Source organism: Rhinoraja longicauda, chromosome 11, assembly GCF_053455715.1.
Source record: "Rhinoraja longicauda isolate Sanriku21f chromosome 11, sRhiLon1.1, whole genome shotgun sequence".
In the NCBI taxonomy this organism is placed as follows: Eukaryota; Metazoa; Chordata; class Chondrichthyes; order Rajiformes; family Arhynchobatidae; genus Rhinoraja; species Rhinoraja longicauda.
In genome coordinates, this window is record NC_135963.1 from 58,380,015 (window position 1) to 58,398,147 (window position 18,133).

At 46.8% G+C, this 18,133-nt stretch overlaps 1 protein-coding gene across 1 annotated transcript in view; it reads left to right on the forward strand.

The window, feature by feature from the left end:
• Nucleotides 1-18,133, forward strand: part of acbd6 (acyl-CoA binding domain containing 6) — a 404,357-nt gene that overhangs the window by 110,857 nt on the left and 275,367 nt on the right. The window lies entirely within an intron of this gene.

The window sequence follows — 18,133 nt, forward strand, 5'->3', positions numbered from 1 at the left end:
AAAAGAAAGGTTTCCCCCACCCCCCCACACATACACAGCCAAAAACAGAAACAAAAACCATCCCAACACCGACACACAAACAAACAAAAAAGGAAAAAGTACAGACAGACTGCCAGAGAGCCGCAGCCGTTAGGCCCAGCCACACGTGACTGTTAGAATGTACAGTTAGAATGGAGATGAGGAGGAATTTCTTCAGTCAGAGGAAGGTGAATCAGTGGAATTCATTGCCACTGATGGCTGTGGAGGCCAAGTCAGTGGGTATTTCTAAAGTAAAGTCTAAAGACAAACCAATTTGATTTGCCCAGCCCAAATGAAGCTTTCTGGCTCCATGAACATTAAATCCCCAGATTGTCATCTTTTCTACTTTATCTCTTTAAATGTCAGCATTTATTTCCCAACTTCATTTGCAGATAAAGAAAGGTGATTGGATCAAACCCAGTTATATCCATTGGTGCAGTTAAATTGTCTCTGCTTCTTATCTGTGGGATTTTGTTTCTAGGTACCAGTGGATAGATAGCCAGTTTCCAGCTCTGCTTGAGTTGCTAGGGGCCTTCTAGAGATACACTGCAGACTTGGATGTTAAATCTGTGGACTTTAGAGATACAGCATGGAAGCAGGCTCTTCGGCCTACCTCGTGATCACCAGTGATCACCTCGTACACGAGCACTATCCTACACACACTAGGGACAACCTACAATTTACAGAGGCCAATTAACCTACAGACCTGCGCGTTTTTGGAGTGTGGGAGGAAACCGGAGCACCCGGTGAAAGCCCACGTGGTCACAGTGAAAATGTACAAACTCCGTACAGACAGCACCCATGGTCAGGATGGAACCCGGGTCTCTGGGGCTGTGAGGCAGCCAGTCTACTGCTGCACCTAAATCCTGCTGTAATGCCACCTCGTGAATCCGGTCCGGAGGAGCTAGGCCTGTTTTCATTTTAATAATGTTGCGAATCACTATGCCATCTGTTTGTGGCACAGTTGGTCAACATGAGCATACAGTGTGTGGTTACCTTAGTTTCAATCCTTCTTCAGCTAATCCAGAACCAGAGGTGAAGGCCACTGTGTTATTAGTGGCCTTTCTGTGACTAGATTTAGAAACTTCTGATAATGGCGCAGCGGTAGAGTTGCTGCCTTACAGCGAATGCAGCACCGGAGACTCGGGTTCGATCCCGACCTGCGTGGGTTTTCTCCGAGATCTTCGGTTTCCTCCCACACTCCAAAGACATACAGGTATGTAGGTTAATTGACTGGGCAAATGTAAAAATTGTCCCTAGTGGGTGTAGGATAGTGTTAGTGTGCGGGGATCGCTGGGCGGCGCGGACCCGGTGGGCCGAAGGGCCTGTTTCCCCGCTGTATCGCTAAATCTAAATTTAAATCTAAAAGGGTGGTGCGGCTGATGGAGTTGGTGCCTCAAGGTGCCAGAGACCCGGGTTTGATCCTGACTGCAGGTGCTGTCTGTGTGGAGTCTGTACGTTCCTCCCGCGACCACGTGGGTTTCCTTCAGGTGCTCCGGTTTCCTCCCATACTCCAAAGACGGCGGGTTTGTTGGTTAATTGGCTCCTGTAAAAGTGTAAAGGCTTCATAGGTCGTAGGGGCAGGATTACGAGATTGGCCCATCAAGTTTAGAAACTTCTGATAATGGCGCAGCGGTAGAGTTGCTGCCTTACAGCGTTCAATCGTGGCTGATCTATCTCTCCCTCCTAACCCCATTCTCCTTCCAGCTCCCCATTGGCACCCTTACTAATTAAGACTTGCGGGTTGGTAGGTTTGAATTGGCAGCTGTAAATTGCCCCTAATGTGTGGGTGAATCGATGAGAAATGAATAAATTGATTATTTTTATTATCACATGTGACATGTTGCAGTGAACTTCAATGAGTACATCGGGCACTGACAAAGTCACAAGTGGTCAATGTAGCCCCAATGGTCCCTCTGTGTTCTTGATGCCCACCCCCACACCAGGTCCCTCATAGCATTTGGGTGAAGAGGAGATCGCTGGTCAGTGTCGACTCAGTGGGCCGAAGGGCCTGTTTCCTCACTGCATCTTTCAGTGATTCCATCATTTAACTAAAGCTACCTAACTGAAGGGCGGTCACGGTGGCTCAGTGGTAGAGTTGCTGTCTTACAGCGAATGAGACCTGCGTTCGATCCTGACTACGGGCGCCGTCTGTACGGAGTTTGTACGTTCTCCCTGTGACCTGCGTGGGTTTTCTCCGAGATCTTCAGTTTCCTCCCACACTCCAAAGACGTGCAGGTATGTAGGTTAATTGGCCGGGCAAATGTAAAAATTGTCCCTAGTGGGAGTAGGATAGTGTTAATGTGCGGGGATCGCTGGTCGGCGCGGACCCGGTGGGCCGAAGGGCCTGTTTCTGCGCTGTATCTCTAAACTAAACTATCGATAAATAAATGCACAACAGTCTAATGTGCAAAATTCTCACCTTAAAAATGACTAAGTGTTGAATCTGTTGTCTAATAATGATGCACTCAGTATTGACACTATTAAGAACTAAATTAACAGTATTTTGATTTAAATGAGTCACAAGGGTAAACTGAGCTGCGAAATAGCAAAGTCACATCCAAAATAAATCCCAACTATCTGCCTTTATATCACAGACTGACCGCTTTGCTATAAAATAGTGATAGTTAGTGTGCGGGGATCACTGGGCGGCACGGACTCGCTGGGCCGAAGGGCCTGTTTCCGCGCTGTATCTCTAAATCTAAATCTAAAAAATCTAAAACGAGTCTTTCACTTTGCTTTTAAAACAAACAATGGAGAATTGGTTGGATGAAATGTGGTGTCATTTGTCTGAGAATCACCAATTTAAATGTCTTTTTTAGTGTAGAGATACAGAGCAGAAACAGGCCCTTCGGCCCACCGTCCACACCAACCAGCAATCCCCACACATTAACACTATCCTACACGCACCAGGGACAACTTTACACTTATACCAGGCCAATTAACCTGCATACCTGTACGTCTTTGGAGTGTGGGAGGAAACCGAAGATCTCGGAGAAAACCCACGCAGGTCACGGGGAGAACGTACAAACTCCGTACAGACGGCACCCGTAGTCGGGATGGAACCCGGGTCTCCGGCGCTGTGTGACAGTAGCTCTAACGCTGCGCCACCGTGCTGCTACTGTGTCAAATGTTATTGAAGAATGGAAGTACTAGAATAGCATTTAAACAACACTAAGATAGGTCTATGGGTAGGAAAGGGTTAGAGGGATATGGGCCAAGCGCTTGAGGAATATGAGGCTGGCTTAGGAGGTCGGCATGGATGGGTTGGGCGAAAGGGTTTATTTCCATGCTTTAAAACTGTGTGACTCTGTAACACAGTGGTGCAGCGGTAGAGTTGCTGCCTTGTAACAACAGAGATCCAGGTTCGATCCTGTCCACGGGTGCTGTCTATGTGGAGTTTGAAGGTTCTCTCCAGGTTTTCTCCGGGAGTTCTGGTTTCCTCCCACATTCCAAAGACGTGCAGGTTTGTAGGTCAATTGACCTCTCTAAATCGCCGCTAGTGTGTAGTGTTACTCACCAAAACTAATCATATTATGAACACTACCTCCAAGCGAGTTCCCTTATTAAATCTGGTTTATTGGACAACACTAAATCCAGAATTGCCTTTTCTCTGGTAGGCTCCATTACAAGCTGCTCTAAGAATCCATCTCAGAGGCACTCTACAAACTCTCTTTCTTGGGGTCCTGAATCAACCTGTTTTTCCCAGTCTACCTGCATATTGAAATCCCCCATCACCACAGTGGCATTACCTTTGTTACATGCCAGTTTTAACTGCTGCTGCATCTTACACCCTACACCTGGGCTACTATTTGGGGGCCTGTAGATAACACCAATTAGTGTCTTCTTGCCTTTACAATTCCTCAACTCTATCCACAGTGACTCTACCTCGTCAGTCCTTATGTCACCCCTCGCAAGGGACTGAATTTCATCCCTCACCAGCAGAGCTACCCCACCTCCTCTGCCCACCTGCCCGTCCTTTCTATAGAATGTATAACCCTGAATATTAAGTTCTCAGGCCCGATCCTCCTGCAGCCACGTCTCTGTAATCCCCACAATGTCATATCTACCAATCTCTAACTGAGCCTCAAGCTCATCTACTTTACTTCTTATACTTTGCGCATTCATATACAATATTTTTAATCCTTTGCTCATCTCACCATCCACATCGATTGTGATGGCTGTGTTTATTAATCAGTTTAGCTAATGGATAAAGTAAGTGAATCAATGAGTCTTTTGTTCAGACTTGGAGTTCAGTTTTATATTACGTTAAAGTGTAATTGATGGAAATATCTTGTTGAAAAATGCAGCTTTATTTTAAATTGATATGTGTACCGACACCTTTTTGTTTGGGTAAATCCATTCCTGGCCTGATTGCACACATTGGAACAAGTGGCCCTGCCACTGTTTGACCCTATGCTCCTCAATCTTTGTAAAGATACAAAGCTGGGTGGCAGTGTGAACTGTGAGGAAGATGCTATGAGGTTGCAGGGTGACTTGGACAGATTGTGTGAGTGGGCGGATGCATGGCAGACGCAGTTTAATGTGGATAAGTGTGAGATTATCCACTTTGGTGGTAAGAATAGGAAGGCAGAGTATTATCTGAATGGTGTCAAGTTAGGAAAAGGGGACGTACAACGAGATCTGGGTGTCCTAGTGCATCAGTCACTGAAAGGAAGCATGCAGGTACAGCAGGCAGTGAAGAAAGCCAATGGAATGTTGGCCTTCATAACAAGAGGAGTTGAGTATAGGAGCAAAGAGGTCCTTCTGCAGTTGTACAGGGCCCCAGTGAGACCGCACCTGGAGTACTGTGTGCAGTTTTGGTCTCCAAATTTGAGGAATGATATTCTTGCTATGGAGGGCGTGCAGCGTAGGTTTACTAGGTTAATTCCCGGAATGGCGGGACTATCATATGTTGAAACACTGGAGCGACTAGGGTTGTATACACTGGAAGGATGAGAGGGGATCTTATCGAAACGTATAAGATTATTAAGGGGTAGGACACGTTAGAGGCAGGAAACATGTTCCCAATGTTGGGGGAGTCCAGAACAAGGGGCCACAGTTTAAGAATAAGGGGTAAGCCATTTACTTTTTCAGTCAGAGAGTTGTGAATCTGTGGAATTCTCTGCCTCAGAAGGCAGTGGAGGCCAATTCTCTGAATACATTCAAGAGAGAGCTAGATAGAGCTCTTTAGGATAGCGGAGTCAGGGGGTATGGGGAGAAGGCAGGAACGGGGTACTGATTGAGAATGATCAGCCATGATCACATTGAATGGCGGTGCTGGCTCGAAGGCCCGAATGGCCTACTGCTGCCCCTATTGTCTATTGTCTATTGTCAATCTCAACCAGTGTCTATTGGCATGAAGCTGAATTACAGTACATCAACAGGAACTGTTAAATGGAAACACCAGGAAGGTCATTCATCCAACAGACCATCGGTACATGTACAAACCATCGGTACCCGGACACATGCACTTCTCTGTATCATGAGTCAGATTCTACTGTCTTAGAACCGCCCAACCAATAAACAGACTTAAATGGATGGAGATTTGTCTGATCAATGCTGACATTATTTTTTTAGATTTTTAAAAGATTTTTTCGATTTAGACATACAGCGCAGAAACAGGCCCTTCGGCCCACCGGGTCTGCGCCGCCCAGTGATCCCCACACATTAACACTATCCTACACCCACTAAAGACAATTTTTACATTTGCCCAGCCAATTAACCTACGTCTTTGGAGTGTGGGCGGAAACCGAAGATCTCGGAGAAAACCCACGCAGGTCACGGGGAGAACGTACAAACTCCGTACAGATGGCGCCCATAGTCGGGGTTGAATCTGAGTCTCCGGCACTGCATTCGCTGTAAGGCAGCAACTCTACCGCTGCGCCACCGTGCTGCTCTATTGATGATCAAACATTATTGATGGTAGCTATTGATCGATTATTGATGGTAGCTTCACTACCTAAACATTAGCAACACAGAGTTCTGCATGAACACGACCAAAAGGCTGATTTTAAGTCTCAAGGGTGACAGTAGGTCAGTTTATGAAGAATTTACAGCAGGGAGTAGTTTAAAGGGGGGGGTTTCAGAGCCTCAGTAGCATGGAGACCAATGGTGAGCTCAGATGGTGAAGATGCAGAGTTTAGTGCAGTAGGTTTTAGATGGAAACCCTAGAAGGAAAAATAGATGCAGCCAGATGTGGATGCAGAGGGTAATCTTGGTAGGCAGGGGAAAGCTGAACAAAGAGAGAAAGAGGTGAATGTCGGAGGATTGGCTGCAATGGGAGAGAAACGCAAATGGTGGAAATTACCAGAAAATAGAAAATTGAATATTCTTACAAAGTTGTTTCGTTTTCTCTGGAGGGTCATGGATACGATAGATAGGCAATGTGCTGCCCCCTGAAACCAGACGTTTAATGTGAGTGGGGGATTCAAAGGGGATGTGAGGGGTAAATGTTTCTCACACATGCTTAGATGAACTGTCAGAAGTGTAGGCATGGGTCGGCATAGACATGGAGGCACAAAAAGGCCTCGTTGTATGCTGTACAACTCTGTGACACAATATAAAATTATGAGGGTAGATAGAATATTTTTCCCGGGGTAGAAATGTCAAAGACTGGAGGGCCGAGCTTTAAGGTGAAAGGGGAAAAGTTTAAAGGAAATGTGCGGAACAAATATTTTTTACAAGGAAACTTGTGGGTGCCTGGAATGTTCTCCAGTGCCTGGAATGTTCTCCAGTGCCTGGAATGTTCTCCAGTGATGGTGGAGGCAGATGTGATAGTGGCATTTAGACCAGGCACATGATAAAATAGGGAATAGAGGATTATGGATCATGTGCAGTCAGATGAGATTAACTTACTTTGTCATGATGGGTGGCACAGACATGGTTTGCTGAAGTGCTTATTCCTGTGCTGTACTGTTCTGTGATCTACGATTATATTATAATGACAAAATGGCGACTTCTCCTATGAAATGACATATGGAGTTCAGATGCTCAGTTATCCATTTAGAAGACGAAGGGTTAATTATCCACTTCTGGGTCTCCCACAAATTGGCACAACACAGTTTTTTAAAGTATTTATGGACAAAATCAGCTTGATGATGTTTACACTTTAAGCACCAACAGACTTTTCTTGAAACTTGGTTGTAGATGGGCTATTGCATGCTAGCCAATCGTAGTGCTTGTTAGTAGTAGTCCCGCCTAGTACGTGCTTTATAATATTATGAACTCGCCTACGTCAGGCAGTAAATGTCGCAGCTCGGAGCTGTAATGTACTGCAGGTCCTATGCTGTAAGTGCTTCAATAAAATGATGCGTTGTATCATAGCATGCACTTTGTTACATGGTGTCAGAAGTGGGATACGAACCCACACCTCCAATTGGAGACCAGAATTGGTTATCTTTTTTATCTTGGCTTATCTTGGTTTACATTGGTTTATCTTTTATTCTTAGTTGCCAGTGGCCTTTGAAAATACACCTTCATCTTTCGCAGGCAGCATTTAACAAAGATAATGCCAACATCTGTATCCAACTTGAAATACACTGTGTAGGGGGAACTGCAGATGCTGGTTTACACCGAAGATCGACACAAAATGCTGGAGTAACTCAGCGGGACAGGCAGCGTCCCTGGAGAGAAGGAATGGGTGACGTTTCGGGTCGAGACCCTTCTTCAGACTGAGAGTCAGGGGGGAGTGAGACACACAGATATGGAAGGGCAAGGTATGAAAACGAAAGATCAAAATACATTGGACAGGAAGTAAAGACCCAATTCTATTATTGTGGACGAGTTGGGCCAATGGGCCTGTTTCCGTGCTCCATGCCTGGTACATGGATAGGACAGGTTTGGAGGGATATAGACCAAATGCAGGCCGGTGGGACTAGTGCAGCTGGCACATGTTGGCCGGTGTGGGCAAGTTGGGCCGAAGGGCCTGTTTCCACACTGTATCACTTTATGACCCTATAACTCTCTGATAATGGTTTTTAATTGCGTTCTGTTTTGTGCTGATTTCTTTATCAGCCCAACGCACTTTCTGAAACTGTAGTCAGAGGCTGAGCACAAACAAATCTACGCCATGAAAACCAGTTATATTCCTCCCCAAAAATAAAATGCATAAACTGATTCATTGTGCTGGATAGATGAAACCTTTGTACCGAGACTACACAGTGATATGCACCAATGCAATTATACTGAATCGGGAGGGACTGCCATGATTGAATAAGCAGCTTGTAATGAAAGGGTTTTGTGCTTGAAATTTTCCTCCTGTATTTAATGTTCCCAGGTTAAAAAAAAATAAGAGTTTGGGGACTCTAATTAGCGAGGCAGTTGGTTAACAAGCTGTAATTTGACTCCCTTTATCAAATACCTGGTAATACTTGGATGAGATTTCTGGTTGATGGTTTATGTCGTGAAGGTACACAGTTCTTCTTCAGCGGAGCAGATTGACAATCCCAACACACTTTCAAGCATCACTCAGCTGAAATATTGTGGCGCAGCGGTAGAGTTGCTGCCTCACAGCACCAGAGACCCGGGTTCGATCGTGACTACGGCTGCTGTCTGAACGGAGTTTGTACGTTCTCCCCCGTGACCGCGTGGGATTTTTAGGTTTTTTTTTAGATTTTAGATTTAGAGATACAGCGCAGAAACAGGCCCTTCGGCCCACCGGGTCCGCGCCGCCCAGCAATCCCCGCACACTAACACTATCCTACACCCACTAGGGACAATTTTTACATTTGCCCAGCCAATTAACCTACATACCTGTACGTCTTTGGAGTGTGGGAGGAAACCGAAGATCTAGGAGAAAACCCACGCAGGTCACAGGGAGAACGTACAAACTCCGTACAGACGGCGCCCGTAGCCGGGATCGAACCTAAGTCTCCGGCGCTGCATTCGCTGTAAGGCAGCAACTCTACCGCTGCGCCACCGTGCCGTTTTCCTCCCACACTCCAAACATGTGCAGGTTAATTAGCTTCGGTAAAAATTGTAAATTGTCCCGCGTGTTTAGGATAGTGCTCGTGTACGGGGATCGCTGGTCGGCGCAGACTCTGTGGGGTGAAAGGCCTGTTTCCATGCTGTATCTCTAAACTAAACTAGAAATATTATTTTATTCTTGTGAGCAGTTTTGGGCCCCATATCTGAAGAAGGATGTGCTGGCATTGGAGAGGGTCTGGAGGAGGTTGACGAGAAAGATCCCAGGGATGATTGGGTTGATGTAAGAGGAGCGTTTGATGGCTCTGGGGCTGTATTCATGGAGTTTGGAAGGATGAGGCGGGGTGGAGGGGGGATTGGTGGAGTTCGTAGTGTTCAATAGTCTGACGGTTGCTGGGAAGAAGCTGTTCCTGAACCTGGACATAACAGTTTTCAGGTTCCGGTACCTTCTTCCCGATGGCGGGGGTGAGATGTGAGGGTGGTGTGGGTCTCTGGTGATGCTGGCTGCCTGTTTGAGACAGTGAATCCTGTAGATCCCTTCGATGGTGGGGAGGTCAGTACCCATGATAGACCTTCAATGGTGGGGAGGTCAGTACCTGTGATGGACTGGGCAGTGTACACCACTTTTTGTTATCTTCATTCACGGGCATTTGAGTTGCTGAACCAGGCTGTGATGTCAATATGCTCTCTACTCTACGCTATTAGAGAAAACTTTAAACTTTAAACTTTAAGGGCGGCACGGTGGCGCAGCGGTAGAGTTGCTGACGTACAGCGGATGCAGCGCCGAAGACCTGGGTTCGATCCCGACTACGGGCGCAGTCTGTACGGAGTTTGTACGTTCTCCCCGTGACCTGCGTGGGTTTTCTCCGAGATCTTCGGTTTCCTCCCACACTCCAAAGACGTGCAGGTTTGGAGGTTAATTGGCTTGGTAAATGTAAACATTGGCCCTAATGTGTGTAGGATAGTGTTAATGTGCGGGGATCGCCGGTCGGCATGGAACCGATGGGCTGAAGGGCCTGTTTCCGAGCGGTATCACTAAACTAAACACCACAAAGATCGGGAAAGGCAATTAAGACCTTTATTTAAAAGCGTCAGCTACAGTGATCACTGGGAGCAATCTAGGAGATTGCTCAACGAACAAAGATCTATTTTACAAAATGCTGGAGTAACTCAGCAGGTCAGGCAGCATCTCAGGAGAGAAGGAATGGGCGACGTTTCGGTTCGAGACCCTTCTTCAGAGTTTTGTGAATACTCCAGCATTTTGTGAATAAATACCTTCGATTTGTACGAGCATCTGCAGTTATTTTCTTAAAGATCTATTTTAGTTTAGTTTAGAGATACAGCGCGGAAACAGGCTCTTCGGCTCACTGAGTCCGCACCGACCAGTGATCCCCGCACATTAACACTATCCTACACCCACTAGGGACAATTTAAACATACACCAAGCCAATTAATCTACAAACCTGTATGTCTTTGGAATGTGGGAGGAAACCAAAGATCTTGGAGAAACCCATGTGGTCACGGGGAGAACGTACAAACTCCATACAGACAGCACCCGTAGTCAGGATCGAACCCGGGTCTCTGGGGCTGTGAGGCAGCAACTCTACCGCTGCGCCACCGTGCCGCACTGCTAATGGAGAGCAAGGTTCAAATTAATTCTGCACCGTTCATTTATGGCAAATTTGCTGGGAAATTGAGTGAAACAACTCAAAGTTGATGCACGACTAAAATCTTGCAGAAACTACTCGAAAGTTACATGTAAACACACCCTCGAAGAGCAAAATTAGAGGTTGCAACCCTGTATTTAGACATGGGTAATTAAAAGCCCTCTCGAGTAAAGCACTGTCGTCTGTTGACGGCTGTTGCAATTAGTATACATGGGAAGTAGCAATTTTGGGTAAGTCACGGTGGCGCAGCGGTAGAGTTGCTGCCTCACAGCGCAAGAGACCCGGGTTTGAACCTCACTACGGGTGCTGACTGTGCGGAGTTTGCACGTTCTCCCTGTGACCGCGTGGGTTTTCACCGGGTGCTTCGGTTTCCTTCCACACTCCAAAGACGTACAGGTTTGTCAGTACGTACAGGTTTGTAGGATAGTGCTAACGTACAGGGATCGCTGGTCGTCGCGGACTTGTTTGGGACAAAGGGCCTGATTCCGTGCTGTATCTCTAAAATAAACTGAATTAAAGATAGACAAAAAATGCCGGAGTAACTCAGCGGTTCAGGCAGCATCTCTGGAGAAAGGAAATGGGTGACGTTTCAGGTCGAGACCCTTCTTCAGACTGAGAGTCCGGGGAGAGGGAAAATAGAGGTACGAAAGCATACAAAGAGCATTGTAAGGTGTGAAGAGAACAGATCAAAGCAGATGGGGTCAAAGAAATGTACAATGGTTCATTGTTAGAAAATAACTGCAGATGCTGGTACAAATCGAAGGTATTTATTCACAAAATGCTGGAGTAACTCAGCAGGTCAGGCAGCATCTCAGGAGAGAAGGAATGGGTGACGTTTCCCATTCCTTCTCTCCTGAGATGCTACCTGACCCGCTGAGTTACTCCAGCATTTTGTGAATAAATGGTTCATTGTTAGATGAGGGGAAGGTGACAACGAGGCACACAAACCGTAAAATTAAACTACAATGTATCTTGGTGTGTTTTATGACTGTGTTTTAGGCCAATTTCCCTCCTGGAATAAATAAAGTAATATCGTATCGTTAAACTAAAGATAGACACAAAGTGTTGTAGTAACTTAGCGGGTCGGGTTACATCTCTGGAGAAAAGCGATAGGTGAGGTTTTGAGTGGGACCCTTCTTCTGCATATCTTTGTATAAACCAGCATTTGCATTTCTTTGAAATATCTTGGCTCACTGGATTGTCATTGGAGATTATGCTCTACATTTTGTGATTCATTGTGGTTTTTGTCTGTGTATTTATCTCCCTGCTGAAGTGAATGGCACATGGTCAGGGTAAGGATGTGAGTTCGATAAAATGTTTTTCCTTTAGTTTCTCATCGAGTCATACCACACAGAAACAGGCCCTTCGGCCCAACTTGCCCACGCCCACCAACATGCCCCATCTACACTAGTCCCACCTGCCTGTGTTGGGCCCATATCCCTCTAAACCTGTACCTGTCTAAATTCTCCTTTATTCTTTTCTAAAAGTGTGGCAATTGGTGAGCTTTCATGAAGCGTGAAACACTCCCAAAGCTGGCAAAGTTAATTGTTTGATTTGATTGAATGATGTAACATGGAAACAGGCCCTTCGGCCCACCGAGGCCATGCCGACCATCGATCGCCAGTTCATGCTTGTTCAAGGTTATCCCACTTTCGCATCCACTCACCTACACACTAGGAGAAACTTTACAGAGGGCCAATTAACCTACAAACCCGCACGTCTTCGGGATGTGGGAGGAAACCGGAGCGCCCGGAGAAAACCCACGCGGTCACAGGGAGAACGTGCTAACTCCACACAGGCAGCACCCGTAGTCAGAATCAAACCCGGGTCTCTAGCGCTGTGAAGCAGCAGCTCTACCCGCTGCACCACCTCATGAAAGCACACCAAGCCACTTAACATGCTGAAAGCAAATCAAACTATGCAGTGAGCCTTGCAAGGAATACAAAACAATCATTTGAGTGGATATATTTAAAGAATACCCCCATGATTTTATCTTAATACTAGACCAAGTGGACCCGTTGGGCCCAAACCTCTCCTGCATTGGTGTAGCACCCTCTCCTCCCCCCCTCCCTCCCTCTCCTCCCTCCCCCTCCCCTCTCTCCTACTCCCTACTCCCCCATCCCCTCACCCCTCCCCCTCCCTTCCCCCTACCTCCCCTCCCTCCCCTCCTCCTCCCCACTCCCTCTCCCCCTCCACTCCACCTCCACCCCTCCTCCCCCTCGCCCCCTCCCTCCCTCCCTCCCCCTCCCTCCCTAGGAGATAGATTTAAACTCTAAAATGTGAAAACTAAAAATATAACACCGATTTCAATGAAACTTCTTCCATTAGCACCAAAGGGACGACGGTGAGTAAGGTGGGCCTAAAATTGTCGCGCTATCGTGTACCGTTTTGGCTGTAGTTCAGGAACAAACAAACAAACAAGAGTTTTAGTATATAGATGTGTACACCAGGTTAGTTTGGTTTAGAGTTTCAGTGTGAAAACAGGCTCTTTGGCCCAGGGTCCATACCGACCAGCGATCCTTGCACACTCACACTATCCTATGCACTAGGGGCAATTTACAATCTTTACCAAAGCCAATCAACGTACAAACCTGTACGTCTTTGGAGTGTGGGAAGAAACCTGAGCACCCAGAGAAAACCTACGCAGGTTACAGGGAGAACGTACAAACTCCGTACAGACAGCATCCGCAGTCGGGATCGAACCCAGGTTTCTGGCGCTGTGAGGCAGCAACTCTACCGCTGCGCCACCGTGCGCCCAAACAGTGGAGATATTATGTGATCTACTGAGCTATGAAGCGTTCCTAGACAGCACCATGAAGTTAATAGCGCGACATTTCAACAAAAATCATATTTTTCAACACTTAATGGATAGTGGAATAGATTGGAGCATTCAATTAAGCATGAGAAGGAAGCTAAAATATCTTAAACGTAAATTATTTACTTTTCTATGTAGATGCATGATAATTATGTGAGGAGTCTCTTGGCCAGAGTGGGGGAACTGAGAACCAGAGGCATAGGTTTAAGGTGAGGGGTGGGGGGGCAGGGGGGGACATTGTATGGGAATCTGAGGGGTAACTTTTTCACACAAATGGTGTTGGGTGTATGGAACAAGCTGCCAGCGGGCTATCATTACGTTTAAGAGGCACTTAGACAGGCACATGGACAGGACAGGTTTAGAGGGATATGGGCCAAACGCAGACAGGTGGGGCTGGTGTAGATGGGACATGTTGGTTGGTGTGGGCAAGTATGGCCGAAGACCCTGTTTCCGCGCTGTAAGACTCTATGTGACTCTATGTGACACTCTGCATGTTTAAAACAAAAAGGGATCTTCTATTAGGCCTAGGGTGGAGTTAAGCAGTAATTATGGTTTGGCCCAGGAACAGGCCTTTAGCCTACATGTTTGTGCAAACCATGATGTCAATCTAAATAATCTTCTCTGTCTACATTTGGTTTTTATCTCTCTATTCCCTCCGTAATCCCGTGCTTAGTTTAGTTTAGAGATGTAGTGCAGAAACAGGCCCTTCGGCCCACCGAATCTGTGCCGACCAGCGATCCTCGCACATTAACATTATCCTACGCACACTAGGGACAATTTTACACTTATACCAAGCCAATTAACCTGCAAATCTGTACGTCTTTGGAGTGGGGGAGGAACCGAAGATCTCAGAGAAAACCCACGCAGGTCACGGGGAGAACGTACAAACTCCGTACAGACGGCACAGATCGAACCCAGGATCAAAGCTGTAAGCGCCGTAAGGCAGCAACTCTATTGCTGCACCACCTATGTAGAAGTGTCTTTACACACTGCTATACCATCTGCTTCTATCTCCTTGGTTAATTGGCTTGGTAAATATAGAAATTGTCCCTAGAGTGTGTAGGATAGTGATAATGTGCGGGGATCGCTGGTCGGCGCGGACACGGTGGGCCGAAGGGCTTGTTTCCGCGCTGTATCTCTAAATCTAAACTAAACTTTCTCGATTGTGGGAGGAAACTGAAGCTTCCGTGGTCACGGGGGGAAACGTTCAAACTCCGTACAGACAGCACCCGTAGTCAGGATCGAACCCGGGTCTCCGGCGTTGTGAGGCAGCAACTATACCGCTGCGCCACCGTGCGCCCATCTTGTGTGACTGTTTTTGTATCTGTGTGTTTATCGGTGAAACTCTGATTTAACTACTGATCCAAAGTGAATGACGTGTGTTACTAATAGAGTAACATTAATCCAGTTATTTTACTGGAGGTTCTCGTGGTTTTTATTGCTCATTTGGTTAAAACTCTGATCTGACCACAGATCCCAAGAGAATGAAGAGTATACCATCATGTTCATTCAGTTAACATGGTTGGCATGGGTAGGGTCGGCGGTCAGAATCTTTTCCCCAGGATGGATAAAGTCAAATCCCAGAGGGTATGGCTTTCAGGTGAGAGGGACAAAGTTTAACGGACATGCACGAGGGCAGTTTTTTTATACACGGAGGGCGGTGATTGCCTGGAACGTGCTGTGGGGGTAGTGTTTAGTTTGGTTTAGTTTAGAGATACAGCCTGGAATCAGGCCCTTCGTCCCACCGAGTACGAGCCGTACACTGGCACTATCCTACACACACCAGGGACAATTTTACAACTTTACTGAAGCCAATTAACCTGCAAACTTGCATGTCTTTGGAAACATAGAAACATAGAAAATAGGTGCAGGAGGAGGTCATTCGGCCCTTCAAGCCAGCACCGCCATTCATTGTGATCATTGCTGATCATCCACAATCAGTAACCCGTGCCTGCCTTCTCCCCATATCCCTTGATTCCACTAGCCCATAGAGCTCTATTTTTTAAATTCATCCAGTGAATTGGCCTCTACTGCCTTCTATGGCTGAAAATCCCACAAATATTTGGAGTGTGGGAGGAAACCGGAACACCCGGATAAAACCCACGCAGGTCACAGGGAGAATGTACAAACTCCGTACAGACAGCACCCATAGTCATGATCTAACCCAGGTCTCTGGTGCTGTGAGGCATCAACTCTACCGCTGTGCCACCGTGCATCCACTAAATTGGTTGAAGCAGATTCTTTAGTTAAAAAAAATCTTTTGGATACATCAGTGAGAGCAAATATACTTTTTCGCACTTCTTTTATTCATTTGTTCTATCTCTTTCTACATCACCGTCTATATATATAATTTCCCTTTCCCCTGACTCTCAATCTTGAAGAAGGGTCTGGACCTGAAACATCACCTATTCCTTTTCTCCAGAGATGCTGTCTGACCCGCTGAGTTACTCAAGCACTTTGTGTCTATCTCTAGTTTATTGCTGTCATGTGTCCTGAGGTACATTGAAAAGCTTGTGTAGGAACTACAGATGCAGGTTTACACCAAAGATAGGCACAAAATGCTGGAGTAACTCAGCAGGGTTAGGCAGTGTTTCTGGAGAAAAGGAATAGGTGGCGTTTTGGGTCGAACCTTTTTTGGGTGATATCCAGTCAGTGGAAAGAATATACATGATTAAAATCGTGCTGTCCACAATGTACAGATTCAGGATAAAGGGAATAATGTTTAGTGCAAGATAAAGTCCAGTGAAGTCTGATTAAAGATAGTCCAAAGGTCTCTCATGGGGTAGATGGGAGGCCAGGACTGCACTCCAGTTGGTTAGAGGACGGTTCAGTTGCCTGATAACAGCTGGGAAGAAATTGTCCCTGAATCTGGAGGTTTGCGTTTCTGTAGCTCTTGCCTGATAGAAGAGGGAGTGGCCGGGGTTGAGAGTGGTCCTTGATGATGCTGCTGACCTTGCCGAGACAGTGTGAGGTATAGATGGAGTCAATGGAAGGGAGGTTGGTGTGCGTGATGGTCTGGGCTGTAGACGTTGGTGAGGGCTGTTGGCGACATGCCAACCTTCCTGAGCCTTCTGAGGAAGTAGACATGTTGGTGTGATTTATTTTGGGAGAATTGCTTCAACATGACAAGTTGCTCTAGAGCTAGATAGAGCTCTTAAGGATAGCGGAGTCAGGGGGTATGGGGAGAAGGCAGGAACAGGGTACTGATTGAGAATGATCAACCATGATCACATTGAATGGCGGTGCTGGCTCGAAGGGCCGAATGGCCTCCTCCTGCACCTATTGTCTATTGCTCGTGATATTTACTCCTCACAACTTACTGCCTTGCAACCTGCTCTATATCGAATGCCCCCCCCCTTGATTTTGTTTTAATTTACCTACAGTGAGGGGTAATTCACAGTGACCCACCAGCATCTGGGAGGAAACCAGAGCACCCAGCAGAATCCAGAGCACCCAGCAGAATCCAGAGCACCCAGCAGAATCCAGAGCACCCAGCAGAATCCAGAGCACACCGCATAATCCAGAGCACCCAGCAGAATCCAGAGCACCCAGCAGAATCCAGAGCACCAGCAGAATCCAGAGCACCCAGCAGAACCCAGAGCACCCAGCGTAAACCAGAGCACCCAGCAGAATCCAGAGCATCCAGCAGAATCCAGAGCACCAGCAGAATTCAGAGCACCAGCAGAATCAAGAGCAACCAGCAGAACCCAGAGCACCCAGAAGAACCCAGAGCACCCAGCAGAATCCAGAGCACCCAGCAGAATCCAGAGCACCCAGCAGAATCCAGAGCACACAGCAGAAACCAGAGCACCCAGCAGAATCCAGAGCACCCAGCAGAAACCAGAGCACCCAGCAGAATCCAGAGCAACCAGCAGAAACTTCTCTGTTCCTTCATTGCCTTAATTTTTGCATCTGACCTCAGCGGGTCAGGCAGCAAATGGTGGCTGGAAATGTTTAGGAAGGAACTGCAGATGCAGGTTTTCACCGAAGATAGACACATAATGCTGGAGTAACTCAGCGGGTCAGGCAGCATCTCTGGAGAAAAGGATTAGGTGACGTTTCGGGTCGAAGCCCTTCTTCAGACTGGATGGAAATGGACTGAAGACGTTTCTACTTTGTTCAGACTGATGGACCGAGTGGCCTTGCTTCTCAATGTGCTGGAGTAACTCAGTGGGTCAGGCAGCACCTGTGGAGGGAATGACTAGGTGACGTTTTGAGTCTGGACCCTTCTTTGGACTCGAGTCCTAAAATGGCCGATCCGTTCTCATTGGAATTTACTTAATAGAGAAAGCCTGGATAGAGTGAATGTGGAGGGAATGTTTCCAGTAGTGGGGGAGTCTAGGACCAGAGGGCACAGCCTCAGAATAAAAGGATGTAACTTTTAGAAAGGAGATGAGGAGGAATTTCTTTAGTCAGAGGGTGGTGAATCTGTGGAATTCATCGCCACAGACGGCTGTGGAGGCCGTCATGGGTGATTTTAAAGTAAAATGTCAAAGGTTACGGGTGAAGGCAGGAGAGTGGTTTAGAGAAGGAAAGATAGTCATGGGTGCAGAGTTAGGCCATTCAACCCATCGAGTCCACCCCGCCATTCAATCATGGCGGATCTATATTTCCCTCTCAACCCCATTCTCCTGCCTTCTCCCCGTAACCCCTGACACCCTTAGTAATCAAGAATTCAATAGTTCCGTTCAGTGTAGAGATACAGCAT